This window comes from Hyperolius riggenbachi, chromosome 10 (assembly GCF_040937935.1).
Source record: "Hyperolius riggenbachi isolate aHypRig1 chromosome 10, aHypRig1.pri, whole genome shotgun sequence".
In the NCBI taxonomy this organism is placed as follows: Eukaryota; Metazoa; Chordata; class Amphibia; order Anura; family Hyperoliidae; genus Hyperolius; species Hyperolius riggenbachi.
In genome coordinates, this window is record NC_090655.1 from 124,361,739 (window position 1) to 124,380,120 (window position 18,382).

The 18,382-nt window shown below is 44.9% G+C and overlaps 1 long non-coding RNA gene across 1 annotated transcript; it reads left to right on the forward strand.

Annotated features, from left to right (window-relative positions):
* Positions 1-375: 375 nt before the first annotated feature.
* On the forward strand, positions 376-15,485 carry LOC137535537 (uncharacterized). The gene is made up of 2 exons (XR_011024409.1): positions 376-530; positions 14,853-15,485. It is a non-coding gene; the product is annotated as an uncharacterized lncRNA (long non-coding RNA).
* Positions 15,486-18,382: the final 2,897 nt, after the last annotated feature.

Consider the following 18,382-nt stretch of genomic DNA (forward strand, 5'->3'; position numbering starts at 1 on the left):
GAGTATGATACACAGTTCCAACTGTCCTGTGTCCTGATCACCCCTCCCAGTTGCTAAGCAACGTGAATAACAACATAGGAAATCCCATCATGCTCTGCACAGCATCAGGGAAAAAAGCCCTGGCTTTTTTTCTTTGATCTGTGGAGCTTAGATAAAAATACAGCAAAAAATGATGCTTTGGTAAGAAAAACAAAGTTCTGATGCTGTGAAACTGTTAAAGAAACACCGAGCCTTTTCACTTCTGCTGAGTAGATTTTTAGTCCGGATGTTCACTTTGTTTGCCCATTGTAAAATCAGTGGAAGTAGCTGCTGCTGCTTTTTTGGCAGTTGGAAACAGCTGTTATTTCCCACAATGCAACAGTATCATACAAGAGATAGAAGAAAGAGGGAAACTTGCTACTTGGTTCTTGGTAATTTGACAATTTGGGCCTGATCAAATTCAATTTTCTCCTAAGATTTCCGGTCCATGTCCAGTATTATGAACAAGGTGTAGGAAACCCCCCATGAGTGTGGTGGCAGGCCCTGAAGAGGTAGGGCTACTGTTGGAATATTGAAGCCCCTCTTTTTAAAATGTGACACCCCCACCCCCATATGTATGCCCACTCTCAGAGAAATAGGTTTTGGGGTAATTTTTGATCCCACATCTATTTCAAAGAAAGTTAAAATTTGATTCAAGTAAAAAAATGAAAGAAAAATGTATGAAAATACTAAGTGAAAAATTCATTGTTCTCCTTTTTTGACAACAATTTTGCATACTTCTTTTTAGTGACATCTTCTTCTGTATGCTTCTCTCTTCTTTCATCATGGCCATCTGTTAATGTCTTTCTTCTTTGATCTTCTGTTTTTCTATTATTGTAAGTCCCTTTGCTTGTCTTCTGCCTTCTATTCTTCTAACATCTGAATTATGGCCTGCTGCATGCCTGCCACCTGTGCTCTCCACAATCTAGTGAAATAGTGATCAGAAGACCACCAGCAAGCATTTCAACTTCCCACTGGGACTTATTGGTCCATAGTTTGGAGCAATAGGAAATCAGCTGGAAATAAGCCCTCAGAAAATCAAAATATTTGCATATAAGTATTCCTTTTGTTCCAATCATATTTTTAATTAATGTGCATGCAACCCTTAGCAGTCTAATGTTGACCAGAATATCAGGAAACAAATATGGTTTGCTGAGAAGTAACTGGAGTTCAGTGAGAAATTGAAAAGTTGGAAATTGTAAATTCAGATGTCAATGGACACTTGTTGTAATGTGGAATTCCATCAGAAACCGAAACTGGCATATCTGACCATCCCTAGTGGCTTATCCCTTGTCATTTCTTGGAGCTTGTGAATGACAGACTAGGTTTAGTGCTCTGGTTAAAGAGACTCTGAAGCGAGAATAAATCTCGCCTCAGAGCTCATAGTTAGCAGGGGCATGTGTGCCCCTGCTAAAACGCCGCTATCCCGCGGCTAAATCGGGGTCCCTTCACCCCCAAACCCACCCCCGCAAAACTTGGTTGTAAACTTGGTCGTATATTTTCTCTTCCTGGAGGCAGGGCTAACGGCTGCAGCCCTGCCTCTAGTCGCGTCTATCAGACGCGCATCGCCGCCTCTCCCCCGCCCCTCTCAGTGAAGGAAGACTGAGAGGGGCGGGGGAGAGGCAGAGGTACGCGTCTGATAGACACGCATGAGGCAGGGCTGTGGCGGTTAGCCCTGCCCCAATGCGGAAGCGCTCCCCGGCTGCACGGAGGGGATTTGGGGGTGAAGGGACCCCCGTTAAGCCGCGGGATAGCGGCGTTTTAGCAGGGGCACACATGCCCCTGCTATCTATGAGGTCTGAAGCGAGATTTATTCTCACTTCAGACTCTCTTTAAATCATACTGCATCATGTTTATTAATTCACAGTTATTATTCAGTGCCAGCTTATTATACAGCATTATAGAGAGTTGAACAAGTCACATAACTTAAAGAGGAACTCCAGTGAAAATAATGTAATAAATTATGTATACATGATTTAGCCAGTGTTTGCCCATTGTAAAGTCTTTCCTCTCCCTGATTTACATTCTGACATTTATCTCATGGTGACATTTTTACTGCTGGCAGGTGATGTCAGTGGAAGGAGATGCTGCTTGCTTTTTTTTGGCAGTTGGAAACAGCTGTAAACAGCTGTTATTTCGCACAATGCAAAAAGGCTCCCACAGTGTGATGTCAGAACCATGGTCCTAACATCACATTGTGGGAGGTGTTTCACCACAATATCAGCCACACAGAGCTCCCTGATGGTCCGTTTGTGAAAAGGAAGACATTTCTCATGGGAAAGGGGGTATCAGCTACTGAATGGGATGAAGTTCAATTCTTGGTTACTGTTTCTCTTTAAGGTTCCTTAAAGTTGGTTCGCAATGTAAGCCCATCGTCTTCATTTCTGGGGAACCTATTTTACCTACTAGTAGATATTTGAGTTGTGGTAGGAAGCTTGAAACCAGCACAATCATAGGAGGAATTGACAAAGTCCTATCCTGTGGATTGTGTCCTGTCGTGGAACTTTAGTATTGCAAGATAAGGGCACTAGTCATTGGTCAAACAATCCTGCCTTTTAATGGCACCAAGTAGCTTCGTAACATAACAGGATTTTTGAGAGATATTCATTTTTCTCACACTAGGTGAGAGGCTTTTGTTAGTCTTATGAGGCAAAAGTAGTAAATATCTAAATTAGAGCACTTCACTTGCCAAATGGCAACTGGCAGTGGTTATTGAATAGCGCAATAAGAACATAGAATGACGCCATGTGATAGATTTCCACAGAGGTGACATTTAATTCCACCATGATCTTGTCTTTTGCCATGCAAGCACATCCAGCACACAGATTTTTATCTGTACTTTCAGTTTCTATCAATCCCATCAGCCAACGGAGTATCCCCTGGTGTTATTGCAATGGCTGAAATCGTATACAGGTAGCCTCATAGTCTTCATTAATGTACATTGTGTTACTTCATAATGCACATATCCTACCCACATACCCTGAGTGGCATCCCCGTTCTCCGTCCATGAGCAGGGCCAGATTTCTACTTTTTGGCGCCCAAGGCCCGCTGTCATCATCCCCCCCCAACAGCTTCCTTACCAACCACACACACAAACTTTTTCCCCCAGCAAACACAAAACTTTAACTGAAGCTACTGTAGAAATCATATTACACCCCACCATTTCAGCACTGGGTCCCTCTCTGGTCAAATGGGTTTCTGCAGTGTTCGAGCTTGGCTGTAGGCGAGTGTGTCCATACTGGGCATGTACAAGTAAAGTTGCCACATTCTCAGTAGAACTAAGGCACTTGTGTACTGCTTTTTTCCTCCATGCACAAGCATTTCATTTTACTGAGCATATGCAAACGTTATTTGCACATGCCCAGTACAGATACGCTTGGTCCCAGTCCTGCTTGCACACTGAAGAATCCTATTGGACCAGAAAGGGTCCCAGCACTGCAACTGTGTATGTGTGTGTGTATGTGTATGGAAGAAGGCAGTTATAACTGAGAAAGGTCAACTAGAGGAGGTGTATGCATGCAGAGAGACAGAACTAATGCCTGGCACACACAATGAGAATTTCTGGCAGATTTCCTGTCAGATTCATTTCCAATATGATTTCTGATCGATTATTTCTTTACTTCTATTGAAGATCGATCGGAAATTAGATTGGACATGTTGGAAATAATCGATTTCACAGTACATGTGCCAGAAAATCTCATAGTGCGTACCAGGCATTAGGGACAGAAGGGTTGGTGTAAGGTAGGTAAGGGGCAGTTAAAACTGAAGAGGTGGTCATGGTGAGGAGAGATCAGTCAGGCTGGAATGAGGTAAGAAAGGATAGAGAAGATAGAGAAGGGCGGTCAGAACTGAGGGGGTGTTCAGGGTAAATAAGTCAGCCAGGGTAGGGGATGGTAACAATTGAAGGGCTAGCCAGGGCTCGTTTCCATAGGGGCAAGCAGCCCCCAGCGTGTGCACCCCCACCTACAGAAGCGCCACAGCTTCCAGTTTGCCCCTCCATAGAAGCACAATAGTTCCGGGCACCAGATGCATTGCAAATAACTCCACTTTATTTCATCCCACCAAACAAATACATAGCACGGCTGGTCTGACAGCTGTTTCGCAAAGGAAGCGAGTTTTTTGTGAAACAGCTGTCAGACCAGCCGTGCTATGTATTTGTTTGGTGGGATGAATTAAAGTGGTGTTATTTGCAACGCATCTGGTGCCCGGAACTTGCCTTTCTTCAGTTTTCAGTTCCCAGCATGCTCCACCTCTCCATAGAGGCACCACAGCTCCCAGCATTCCCCTCCTTATAGTATTGGGGTGTCCCCAGGGCCCAAGAGCAGGCTGCAGACCCTAACCCCCCAATGTGTATAGTGGTCCACGGTGCCCCTGCACAGTATTCACAGCAAGGTGCACTCACCTGTCCAATCGGCATGCTCCTCCTTCAGTCTGCGTGCATCATCCTTGTGGATGCCTCATCTCCATGACCTGGTGGCATGTACATACTTATGTGCCACTGGGCCATGGAGATGAGGCATCTGTGTGGATGAAGCCGGAGACACCCAGAGGTGTGTATCAGCTAGACAGACGAGGGCACTCCGCTGCAAATACTCTGCAAAGGCGTCAATGATGACTATAAACAGAGCGAAGAGGGGCATGCTAGGAGCTGTAGTGCCTCTATAAATGTGGGCATGCTGGGAGCTATAGTGCCTCTACAGAGGTGGGCATGCTGGGAGCTATAGTGCCTCTACAGAGGTGGGCATGCTGGGAGCTGTAGTGCCTTTATGGAAGGGGGCAGCCTCCATACAGGTGGGCATTCTGGGAGCTGTAGTGCCTCTATAAAGGTGGGCATGCTGGGATCTATAGTGCCTCTACAGAGATGGGGAATGCTGGGAGCTGTACTGCCTCTATAGACGTGGGCATGCTAGGAGCTGTAGTGCCTCTATGGAGGGGGGAAGCCTCCATATAGGTGGGCATTCTGGAAGCTATAGTGCCTCTGTATAGGTGGGGAAGCTGGGAGCTGTAGTGCCTCTATAAAGGTGGGCATGCTGGGAGCTATAGTGCCTCTACAGAGATGGGGAATGCTGGGAGCTGTACTGCCTCTATAGACCTGGGCATGCTAGAAGCTGTAGTGCCTCTATGGAGGGGAGCAGGCTAAAGTGGGCATTCTGGGAGCTGTAGTGCCTCTGTATAGCTGAGCAAGCTGGAAGCTGTAGTGCCTCTATGGAGGGGAGCAGGCTAAAGTGGGCATTCTGGGAGCTGTAGTGCCTATGTATAGCTGAGCAAGCTGGAAGCTGTAGTGCCTCTATGGTGGGTGGAGGGAACAAAGGGGTCACCATCTAATGCTGCTTCCTGGAGGGAGTTCAGGACCAGGTACTTACACAGGTTTGAAGTCAATCTGCAGCAGAAGGCACCCTTCCTGATCTCTATTCTGTACAGTGTCTTGCTTCAGCTTTCTCCCCACGTGCAGTCCGGGTGACTTCAGCACTCTCTCCCTCCCCCGTGCTTTGCTGTCAGGACTCAAAGGAGGGAGGGGGGAGTGTATACACAAACATTCTGTGGCCTTCCTGATGAGTTCTGCTGTGCACAGAGGTCTGTCTCCTTCTCTGCCGCGCCCTGGAGTTTCTGACATGTGTGTCCTATGTCTGCCCCAGCGGCGTGGTGAGACTTCCGTGCAGCACTTGTACCTATGCTGCCGCTGCCTGCTCTGATCAGCTGATCCGCTGCTAAGTTAACTTCCCTGGCGTTCCGCATTAGCCGCCCGCTGCGCACACACACAACATGCTGCAATGTGCAAAGCAATGCGGGCGGCTGCATGAAGGAGAGGTGACAAGTCGCCCCAAGAATTCCCCGCCCTAGGAACCGGCCTTGGAGGCCTGCCCAGAAATCCGGCCCTGTCCATGAGGTAGTAAGGCAGGCAAGTGGGGGCATCCTCAAAATGTTTGCTTCGGGTGGCAAAAAGTCTAGAACTGACCCTGCAGATGTGTCATCAGATAACTGCCAAGCAATGCTTTCTGTCTCTATGGAGGGTGAGGAGGGATGATGGAGCACTGCATAATAGGGTAGTGGATGGGGTATAGAGCAAAACTATAGACAGCTGCTAATTGTCTCTTAAAGTTTCATCATTAACAATTTTTGTTGCCACCACTACCTTAGTCCTGTTTGCCACCAGTTTTAGCAGAAGGATGTGAATGTTAGTTTGTAGTACCGATGAGCAAAGAGCGTGTGCTAGTGCGCACCTGTGCTCATCACTCCAGGCAACAGTTATGGCACTACTAACCAGAGTGTTTAACCCTGATGTATGATTCTCCACCCGCCCCCTCCCCCTCTTGGCAGAGATTAGTAGCAGCAAGAAGCAATGCTGGTAAGATGATGGTAAGTATGTCTCACCACTCCCAGCTCCTGCACCAATCAGTACTCTACTGTAACGAACGGTGGAGCACAGAGAGGATCTGATTACCGGTGATCTGCAGTATCACTGGGAATACAGATGTATACCAGATTATAAGTGATCTGCAGTATCACCGATAATCTGATATACCAGCTAACCTCTGTACTTGAGTAGAGTGTAGTGTTTGGTGTAACGGTAACACTAAGAGGACTGAGCCTCAGTGCAGTGGTGAGTACTGCACGGCTTCCTTCCGAAGACCTGAACTCTCCAAGGTGGGAGGAGTCAGGCTGCGAGTAGGAAGGTAAGTCTGAGAGTGACACTCAGGAGAAAGTGTCACCCACAGGACGGGGAACCGCCTCCAATAGTGAGGTTGGTTCTCGAGGTCAGACAAGCCAGATCGTAACACACGGACAGATAAAGTACAGATTCAGGCAGAGGCAGAGGCGGAGTCTAGGTACAGGCAGAGTTCAGCAACAGGGTATCAGAAATATCGAGGTACAAGATCAAGAGGCAGAAGCAGAGTCTAAGGATGAGACGGGGTTCGGCAACAGAGTATCAGAATAGCAAGGTACAAGATCAGAATACAAGAGGATGGTCAGGCAGGCAGAAGGTCATAACAGATAATCACAATCAAACTAGTACTTTAAGCTATCAATAGAATCTAGCTAAGTGTAGGATTACAGCTCCAGCTGGTCCCGGCACACTTAAGGATCTGACTACAGGTCTGAGTGCTCCCACGTATGTGTTTGCAACGCCAGACAAAGAGCAAGTGAACAGCCAGCAGTATATATACACAAGGACCTCTCCAGGACCTCGCTAATTGCTGGACCAATGAGAGTAGTGGAAAATGTCAGCTGACCCGCCTGGTCAGCCGACTCCCTTCTGGCTGTTATTTAAGCTCTGCCTCTGTGCGCGCGCGCGTGTCACTCTGAATCTAGGTGGACTATCAGTCCCAGCCACACCAGTACTGTTTTGCAATGTATCCAGTGAACCGAGTGCGGGAGCCGCCTCCAATGCGGATTCCGCTGTTCCTAATGCGGATTCCGCCGCTCTGCCTATGCGGCATGCGGCGTTTTTTCCGCGTTGTGACCCATGCTGGACGCGGCAACAGCCGCCTCACCTTGAGAGGCAGCGGCTTTTCCGCGTTTTATCACATCTACCCTGGGATAATCTGATACTGGCCTCCTGTAATTCCATGTACCTGGTCCCATCTTGATGATGTCATTAAGCCAGGAGCTGGTATATGGCAAGCAAGAGGCCAGGGGAGCTCCTTGATCACCTCAAGAACTGGTAGAGGTGAGAGACTCATAGGGCTTGATTCACAAAGCGGTGCTAACTGTTAGCACGCCTGTGAAAACCCCCTTAGCACGTCTAAACAAGCTTTTCGCGCATAAAACTTTACGCGCGCAAAACTTTATGCGCGTAAAACTTTACGCGCGTACTGCACAGAGCACAGGGCGCTCCGCGCGAAGTGCCCATTAAAGCCTATGGGACTTAGCGCGCGCAAAACTTTGCGCGCATAAACCTTTGCGCGCGCAAAGTTAGCGCGTGATCTGATTGAGAAATCCGGTGCTAACCTACTTAGCACCCTGGTTAGCGCGTCTAAAGACTTTAGACGTGCTAAGTAGGTTAGCACCGCTTTGTGAATCAAGCCCATAGCCAGCAATGCTTACTACTGCTGATCTCTGCAAGAAAGGATCCAAAAGATCAGAGAGAGCTGTGGGAAAGGGAGGGGCACTAGACTACCATGGAATGCTTTAAAGGAGTTATCAGGCTATATCAAGAAAATAAGTGCTACTTACCCGGGGCTTCGTCCAGCCCCAAGCTCCCAGCCTGTCCCTCGCCGCAGCTCTGCAGTCAACCGTTCGCCCCAGCTCCCTCCCAGTCCCTGGGCGATGACGTCAGGCCGACCTCCAGGCCAGCCTGTACTGCGCCTGCGCGATCGGCGCTGTCAATCACCGCCACATGGACCGGCACATACTGCGCAGGCACAGTAGTTCTGCACCTGCGCAGTACGCGCCGGCCCACGTGGCGGTGATTGACAGCGCCGCTCGCGCAGGCGCAATACAGGCTGACCTCCAGGTCAGCCTGACGTCATCTCCACGGACCGGGAAGCAGAGGCGGCAAACGGCTGCGGGCAGAGCTTCGGGGATGGACATGCTGGGTGCTTAGGGCTGGACGAAGCCCCGGGTAAGTAGCACTTATTTTCTTGATATTGCCTGATAACTCCTTTAAGAGGGAAGGTGGGGCATTATGCTACCAGAGAAAGCTAATGAGATGGGGTAGGTCACTAGACTACAAGGGAAATCTGTAAGAGGCAGTAACAACTAGACTACCAAGGACCCCTATAAGGAGGAGGGGGGACAAGTAGACTACCATGGAAAGCAGGGGGGGGGGGACTAGGGTACTAGGGGAAGTTATTAGGGGGGAAGGAGCCAAAAGACTACAAGGGAAAGCTATACAAGAGATGAAAGGAACCACTAGACTACAGGGACCGCTATAAGGGGAAAGGGGGACCACTAGAGTACCAGGAAAAGCAACCCAGGAGGGGGGACCACTAGGCTACCAGGGAAAGCTATAAAGTGGGAGTTGGCCACTGAACTACAAGGAAAACTATAAGGGGATGGGAGGGACCATTAGATTACTAGGGACCACTATAAGAGGAGAGAGGGGTCCACTAGAGTACCAGGGAAATCCAGCATGGGAGGGGGAACTGCTATAAAGGGAACGCTATAAAGGGGAAGGAATGCTGTAAAGGGGGAGGGAGGACCATTAGACAAAAATGGAAAAAATATATGAACGGGAGGCATACATTTAAAAAGGGCATGTGTTAATTTGGGCACTGGAGAAAGCCGCTAGTGGAATATTGATAAAATTACTGAAATTCCACTGCTTAAAGAGAACCCGAGGTGGGTTCTAAGAATCCTAATTGCACACAGAGGCTGGGTCTGCATATAATACCCAGCCTCTGTTGTTATACAGTTCCCCCCACAGGCCCCCACTGTGCTCTGCTTGCCCCATAAATCATACGCCGTGCTAAGCAACAAGTAGCATCCCTCCCCTCCCCGCTGATTGGAGGGAAGGGACGCAGGCAGGGAGCGGCGACATAGAGGAGGTGGGGGAGCAGCGAGAATGACAGTACAGGCATAAACAGCCGGCTATCGACACGCTGCATGTCGCTTAGCGCGGCGTATGATTTATGGGGGCAAGCAGAGCGCAGGGGGGCCTGTGGGGGAAGCTGTATAGCAACAGAGGCTGGGTATTATATGCAGACCCAGCCTCTGTGTGCAGTTAGGATTCTTAGAACCCACCTCGGGTTCTCTATAACTCCAATAGTAAAGTATCTGTAATCTTTACCAAAATTTTACTGACACCGACCTAACTGTGTTCTCATTTGAGCCCTCATTCTACCAATGCCTAACTCTAACCAACCTCTCAGCAGATGTCTAAATCTAACCGATCCCACTGAAATATTCCTAACCCTTACCCAACCCTCCAACCCATGTCAAACCCTAACTGGTCCCCTGCTGAAAAATGTAAAACCCTAACTGACCCCAACCGATGCCTCCACAATCCCGATTCCAGCTGATTCAATGTCAATTCATGGCTGCATTGGTAAATTAGGCCAAAGGCACTCGTGACTCTAACAGGCATCCCTGGGCCAAATTTCCACTTGTAGCTGTGAGTTGGCGTGGAATCAGTGGGGATTGGGGCCTGCCCGCTTCATGCCTGTTATCTGTAGCCACAGTTTGAGTAGTGGTCAGTGGGCACCCTTGGCACCTACTATTTTACTTGGCGCTTCCAGTGTGCTGTTTGCTGACATTATCCTTTGAGTCCTGATCACATGACCTGACATGTGAAAGGGTCCCGGAGGATTATGCCAGGATACAGTGCGCCTCCCGGGAAGAAGAAGAGAAAGTTTGCAGCCAGAGCTGGGACAAGGTCCTCCAGCACCCAAGGCTGAGACACCAAAGTGCGCCCCTCCATCCCTGCCTCCCCAGCCGTCACACACTGATTGCTATTAGACTAAGAGGCGCCACAGGGCCCACAACCTCCCCAACACCTTAATATCTAGTTATCTGGCTTGCAGTCACTGCCATATATCCCCTTTTCTTATTTCTTTCTGCTTCAAACACAATTAGGAATGACAGCTGAATGAATTTTGCGCCCCCTCCTACACTGCGCCCTGAGGCTGGAGCCTCTCCAGCCTATGCCTCGGCCCGGCCCTGGATGCAGCAAACAGATCAAGTAAATATCTTAGTGCTCCCTGAGCTACACTGCATTTGGGGGCTGGATGTTTGGTGGGAGTCTGGATAATTAAAGCCAGCTGTAGTGAGTTATCTCACACGAGATGACTCCTGCATGGCAGGCAAAAAGTTAAAATGCATAGGAGATCAAATAATTTGGGGAAAAAAACCCAAAGAAAGAATAGTTTGTCCCCAAAAACGACTATGTATATATCAGTAAGGTCATAAGTAGTGGTAAAATTATTGTTGATTAGACAGGGATATCGCTAAAACATAAGAACTGCTCTAGTTAATTAGTACAAAATAGGAGCAAAATGCCAATATTCTTTTTGCATTCATTTCCTCGAAAATAATGTTAAACTCGATTTTCAAGCGAAAATGCCATTGAAAATAAGTTTTGTTATTTTTTTTTTTGTGGTTTTCACTCTTTTCACAAATTTTATCGGTAAAAATATCCATTTTTTGCGTTGTCACTGCAAAAATTCTTATGGAAAAAATATAGTTTCCAGCGTTTTTGCGCTTTTTGGGAATTATTGTAGTAAAATATCAATTTGTTGAATTTAAAAAAAAACAAAACAGCGAAAACGCAAAAATACAAGCTATTTTTTCTTAAAATTTTTCACAAAATCAAAAATAGCATTTTCGATGCAAACATGCCTTTGGCAAAAATTTGCAAGGAACACTGGTAGAAAACAGTTCTAGGTGCCAAGTGGTTAAGGAACCTTGGCAGTACTTGGGGTACCCCTGCACTAACGTTACATTCTCAAGTGAGATGACTCCAACCTATCACTAGTCTCAGCCTTAACTTTAAGAAGTGGGGCTAAAGTATTATGCAGTTTATTTTATAACTATTGGGCTGAAAAGAAAATAGCATAGGGCGTAGCAGTAACCTTTATTTATATTCTCAACACAACATTGTTGTTCTTTTAACTACCTTGACAATTGCATGTAATCCAGACCAAATATCGGTCTGTCTAACCAAACACGCAGGTTCTGACTCAGGTCATGTAAAACACATGCCGGTTTCCACAGAAGTGTGCCTTGAGAAATCATTTTAATGCCTGCCTCTGAGCTAAAAAGCTCATATTATGAGAATTGCTCAGTTCCCGTATATATCTGAATGCCTACATTTCTGTATTTAATGCTTCAATAAACAATAGCTTTTTCTTTTATTATTCATGATTTTCAGCCATGAAAGAAAAGTTGGTTCTTTACGCCCTCACCCAATCCGGAGCCATCCGTTTTAGAAAATGCTGCACTAAATAAATCGCTGTTGATATTGCAGTATCCATTGCACTGAATATCCCCAGATACGCCAGAGCAATTTTTCCTTTTGTACTGCTTACAGAACAATCTCGGTGAAATACGGCAGGAGACCTTTCCTTGAGTACTGTACTAAACATCATCCACATTGAGGCTTAAACATTCCTCTGAACACAACATTAAGCACACACCACATTTAAATATCACAAATAGAATACAGGCCATCTTTTCCTCACTACATTACATGCCCGACGGCCATATTAGAAACTCAGAGCAGGTTTGCGTCCTGGTTTTTCCTCCGTGAGAAGAAATACATTTTCACTAAACCTGGTTTTATTGTTACTTCCAGAAGGAAACACCTGACACCACAATCTGCGGGAGAGCTTCTTTTTAATGCGGCCCATACTGAACTTGTTCCCGGTTAGTATTTCTTCCAGGCTAAGGTGAAAATTAATTGAAGCTGCAACTTCAGATGAGTTTCAAACTGGATGAAAATGAGTATCCTCACACCAAGGAGGTGGCAGGCGGTAATTAATGTAATAGGAGTTAATGAACTGGAAGGTTCTCAATCTACCTGGTTGGAAACACATTTTACGGAGAGCTTACTGATGATCACTTTGAAACACATTTAAAAAGGGTACATCAGAACTTAACAATTCTTCTACTTCTCTCTTCTGTCGTTTTTAAGAGAGAATTGGAGGAACATCGTAATTAGTATAGATGCTACTTACATTAATTGTTTAACCCACAGAAATAGTAATTAAAATCCAGACATTTTGAGACAGTTAATACACTTGTGGGTATCTTTATGCAACCGTCAATTTACTGATTTATAAATAGATATTCGTAACACAATGTCATACATCTCCATCCAGTATGTGAAATATAAAGCCACTTCAGTTGTGAGTCAAATATCTTGCGATTGATCAGTCCGTTTAAGGTCACTAGGATCCTTTGTAAAGCATTTAGGAAACATATGACCAGGAGGTGGCAAGAACAAAGATGGTTTGCATTTGCAAGGTCATGATTTCTACTTGCTTGACCAAGGGTCCTAGTAGCCCGAAACTGACTGATCTGTTCAACAATATTTTACTTAAATGAACACTATTGATTAACATGTTTTTTTCAATTGAGATAGGAAATGTTTGGTAAGTGCTGCAAAGTACTGGTGTATATATTTGAATCCTTATCTCTTTGTTTACTGTTATCTAATTCCTTTCACACTTTTCTGATGCCAGAGTGAGCTATGAGGGTAAGGGGGGAATTCCCTCAGAGAGCTCAGTCAGAGACAGGTAGAGCTTTCTCTCACAGAGAGCAGAGGAAATGTATCTTATGTGCAGCATAAACGTGCGTGTGTGTACGTGTGTGTGTGTGTGTGTGTTTACGTGTGTGTGTGTGTGTGTGTGTGTGTGTACGTGTGTGTACGCGTGTGTGTGTGTGTGTGTGTGTACGTGTGTGTGTGTGTGTAACCTGATACCTGACAGGCTTTTGTTTTCATATAACCGTGCTTCAATATTACACTGTTCTTAGCATGTCAGACTGCAGAGATTCCCACCTTTGCAAATAAGACATTCCAAACGTAGCTAAAATCCTAAAATCTACACACAATGAATTACAGCTTTTGCCTCTTAACATAAAAAAGTAGGAACATTTTTATACAGCTACTTAGACATTATTTGTACATTGTCATTTTAGAACACTTGGGTATTGATAGTGTTCCTTTAAAACTAAAGTGGCATTACATTTCACATACTGGATTGAGGTCTATGGCATGGTGTTATGAATACCTATTTACAGATAAAAAAATTGCTGGTTGCAAAAAAAACCCACAGGTGTATATATATATATATATATATATATATATATATATATATATATATATATATATATATATATATATATATGTATGTATATATATATATATCACATTGTTACGTAACAACTCAAAACTGGACCCTGTGCTGATCCAATCTCCTGGCAAAGGCTGGGCAAGGTGGGATGGTTAGAACTGCCAGTTAAACTGCCATTTAGGAAATACTTTTGAAAACAAAAGAAAACCCCAAGAATTTCCCATAAGGTGATGGACTAGTCCAAAACCTGTCAGTTTTTTTTTAATTTTTCTTGCTTACTTTTTAAGCTGGAGTGGTCCTTTAAAGGAACACTATCGATTAACATGTTTTTTTTAAACCTGGGATTGAGAGAGTCCCTGAAGTGCTGGTAAATAATGATGTATACATTTCACTTGCTTATCTCTTTTGTTTAGTGTATCAAATTCCTTTCACTCTTAACTGACCGCAAGTCTGGCCAAATCTGACAGCCCAGTGAACCATGAGGGGAGGGGGAATTCCCTCACACTCCATCTGTTAACCCTGTGTGTGTGAGAAAGCTCTCAGCAGCTGCCTGTGTCTCTGACTGAACTGTCTGCAGAGAGCAGAGGAAATGTAACTTGGTATAAAACATTTCTATTTGTTTGTGAAACCTGACACAACAGCTTTTTCTTTTTTCTTTTTTTCCCTTTCAGAATAAAAATACTCGGTAGTCTGATATGTAAAAAATAACACTGGCTGCGCATTGAAGCAGACACCCCTTTTGTAAATGATTTGTTCCAATAGCAATAAATCCTACACATAATGAATTAAAGCTTTTGCCTCTGATATTTAACATGAAAAGTAGGAAAACTTTACACAGCTGCTTACACATTATTTGTACATTGTCATTTTAGAACACTTGAGTATTGATAGTGTTCCTTTAAATCATTTGTGTGTTTTTGGGGTGATTTAAAGATAGATAAATAGATAGATAGATAGATAGATAGATAGATAGATAGATACGTCTACCACCTCGTATTATCAATCTTTTTTAATTCCTTTCTAGTTAAACCACTCTTGCTGAAAAGACATTATGAATGTGCCCATAACATCCAGTTATAAAGCAATGTTTGTATTCTACAGGTGTGTCATTTGCCGCTGCAACAAGCACTGTGCACACAAAGACAGCAGTGGATTCATCTCTGAACAAGTGCTTAAGAGCCAGTGACTCGTCTCTACTGCTGACAAACAACCTGGAGTCAACCTGTGGTTCTGTTCTGCTGTCTTTCCTATTTCTCCTTTTTTTTTTCATTTTATACATATTTTTTTTTTTACTAGCAATTTGATGTTTGATCATTTGAGGCAATGAGGCAGAGGGTAATTTACGTTATCAGCGAGGAATAAGGGGTGTTCGGAACCCAGATGTAAGACCCATTCTATTGCTAAAGAGCCATTGTAATGTAATGAGACTCCAGTCAAGTGCAGCCCGTAATGGAGAGGAACATTTTACATTCATCTACCTACCTGAGTGAGCCTCCACGGACTGAGGCAATAGCTTTACCATGGGGAGGGGGTGCAGCGGCATATCCAATGTACTGGGCCATGTCTGCATCACTGTCACAGGATCCTTCAGGCAAGAGTGAAAAAAGCAAACAGTGGACACCTAAATTATTATGAAAGCCAGAAAAAAAATTACAATGTCATCAGGACACAAGTATAAGCTTTTCATCTAGAAATAAAACCAACACAGCCTCTATAAGATCAATATTATCAGGATTATGTCTATTACTTCGTTTCTCTATTTGTGTGTATGTTGTCTTTTTCCACTGCATTATTGTTCTCCTTGTAAGAAGATGCAGTGGTGATGATGACTGCTCTCATTGAACTGCCCTTGCTTCCCGCCCTGCTGCAAGGTTTCACTAAACTGATATTCTGTGTAATGAAGGTGATAGAGGCCTGTCCCGGCTATTTAATGCTGAAAACGAGGCAGGCAGCTAAACACACAGATAAAATACAATGTGTGGTAGTCTGGTAGAACTAGTTTGGCATCGTTGGGTTTGGCATCATTTAAAATATTTATAATTTAGGTCATTCACCATTGGTAAATGACTTAAAGAGGAACTGTAGTGTAAAAGGGGAGAAAAATAAATCAACATATTAAAAAGTGTAAGTTAAAAGATAGAAGAGAGATCAAGAAATGATTGACCAACAATCAGCCTGCACGTCATCATCTTTGCTACTGGCAGGCATAAAAGAAAACACTGCACCAACTACAATTATCTGGAACCACACCCCCAACAATGCAATAGGCTAAAAGGCTGCTTTTTAATAGATATACATATGGACAGAGTTAATTACTGGTTGCTAGGTAGTTGGAAACAGCTGTTATTCCCCACTATGCAACAAGGCCCCCACAGTGTGGGATCTAGGTGCTGACATCACACTGTGGGAGGGGTTTCTCCACAGTGTCAGCCATACAGACTCCCCCCCCCCCCCCGATGATCTATGTTAGAAAAGGTAAAAATATCTTATGGGAAAAGGGGTTTCAGCTACTGATTGGTATGAAGTTTAATCATTGGTTACAGTTTCTCTTTGAATGGCACATATTTTAAATGCTGCCAAACCCAATGATGCCAAACTAGTTGTATCTCCCTTACGTCATGGGTAAAGCACCCTCTCTGCCTGCTGCTGACTGAACAGTGCTGAAGAGCACATCACGACCATCTCTATCATCTCCCTGCATGTAGGTGGTAGGGATGGTTGAAATGCTGTTTTCCAATTACATAGAAATTCTGATTTCCGGCAATGCCGATGACCAATGTTGCAGATTTTCAATTTCCATTTTCCGAGAAGTCTTTTTGGGGGATTATTTTTGTAGTCTCTGATTGGCCAAATACTTCCTGTTCTGTGATTGAGCTAAAATGACCAAGTTGCAGTAAAGTGGTATTTCAGAAGAAATCCGATTTCCGTTTTCAGATCGAAAATGCCAATTTCCGATGATCGGAATTGTTGTAATTTCAAATCCGCTAAATCTGAATGAGCATCCCTAATAGGTGGGAATGAGTTTTATATAAAATAGGCTAAAAAGACAGAATTAGGTATTTTTACAAGCTGTATTAATGTTGGGCTGGATTAACATATAAATTAATCAAAATAATGTTTTACATTTAAAAGATTTAAAACATATTGGACAACATTTAAATTATAATTAGCACAATGCATACAGGAGTGCTTGAGGTGATGTTACTTACAGAAGGGGAACCTTGGCCAATGAAGCTTTTAATAAATAGCTACAAGCTATAACAGTGTTGAAAAAGTGCTGCCCTAGAACACTCCTACATGGGTATTCATGGAAATATTTGCATGTTCACATTTACATGTTCACACAATCCAGTGGCCATACACAGTAGATCAGAATAATATAGTACCAAAGGATAAGGCAATCTCAGGTCAAGTTCAGTTGCAACGGTAGGTCAGTCCAGGCAGCAATCCAAATAACAGGGTCAAGAAGCAAAGCAAGGTTGTACAAAAGTAATCCATAAATATCACACCCAAAAGAGTAACACAAAGCAGCTATTGCTACCACGGGAAATGACACAATGAACAGGCTTAATAAATAAGAGAGCATTATGGAATAAAAAATCCCAGCATTTAATTGGCTGCTAGATGTAATGCAATCCATGTGCTTGCAGCACCCATTTTTGGACACTATCTGAGACCATAGGGACAGGGAAGAGCCGCGCACCCGCTAGTGTTAGGCGAACAGTGTTCGCCACTGTTCGGGTTCTGCAGAACATCACCCTGTTCGGGTGATGTTCGAGTTTGGCCGAACACCTGATGGTGTTCGGCCAAACTGTTCGGCCATATGGCCGAACTAAGAGCGCATGGCCGAACGTTCCCCGAACGTTCGGCTAGCGATGTGATTGGCCGAACGGGTCACGTGGTTCGGACCCGAACGCGCTCTGATTGGCCGAACGGGTCACGTGGATCGGGTAAATAAATACCCGATCCACGTCATTTCTCCGCCATTTGTCTGTGGGTTTAGCTTTGGGTAGGCAGGCAGGGTAGTTCTCTCTCCAGCCAGGCTAGCCAGGGTTCCCCCAGTCGTGTCACTGCTGGGAACAGTAGTACACCGCTCACCCACCACTGTATAGCATTGTGTTTACTGCCACTCTGTGTCGCTTCTGGGAACAGTAGTACACCGCTCAGCCACACTATATAGCATTGTGTTTACTGCCACTCTGTGTCTCTGCTGGGAACAGTAGTACACCGCTCACCCACCACTGTATAGCATTGTGCTCTGTATCGCTGCTGGGAACAGTAGTACACCACTCACCCACCACTGTATACCATTGTGCTCTGTGTCGCTGCTGGGAACAGTAGTACACCGCTCAGCCACCACTGTATAGCATTGTGTTTACTGCCACTCTGTGTCTCTGCTGGCAACAGTAGTACACCGCTCACCCACCACTGTATAGCATTGTGCTCTGTGTCGCTGCTGGGAACAGTAGTACACCACTCACCCACACTATATAGCATTGTGTTTACTGCCACTCTGTGTCTCTGCTGGGAACAGTAGTATACCGCTCACCCACCACTGTATAGCATTGTGCTCTGTATCGCTGCTGGGAACAGTAGTATACTGCTCACCCACCACTGTATAGCATTGTGCT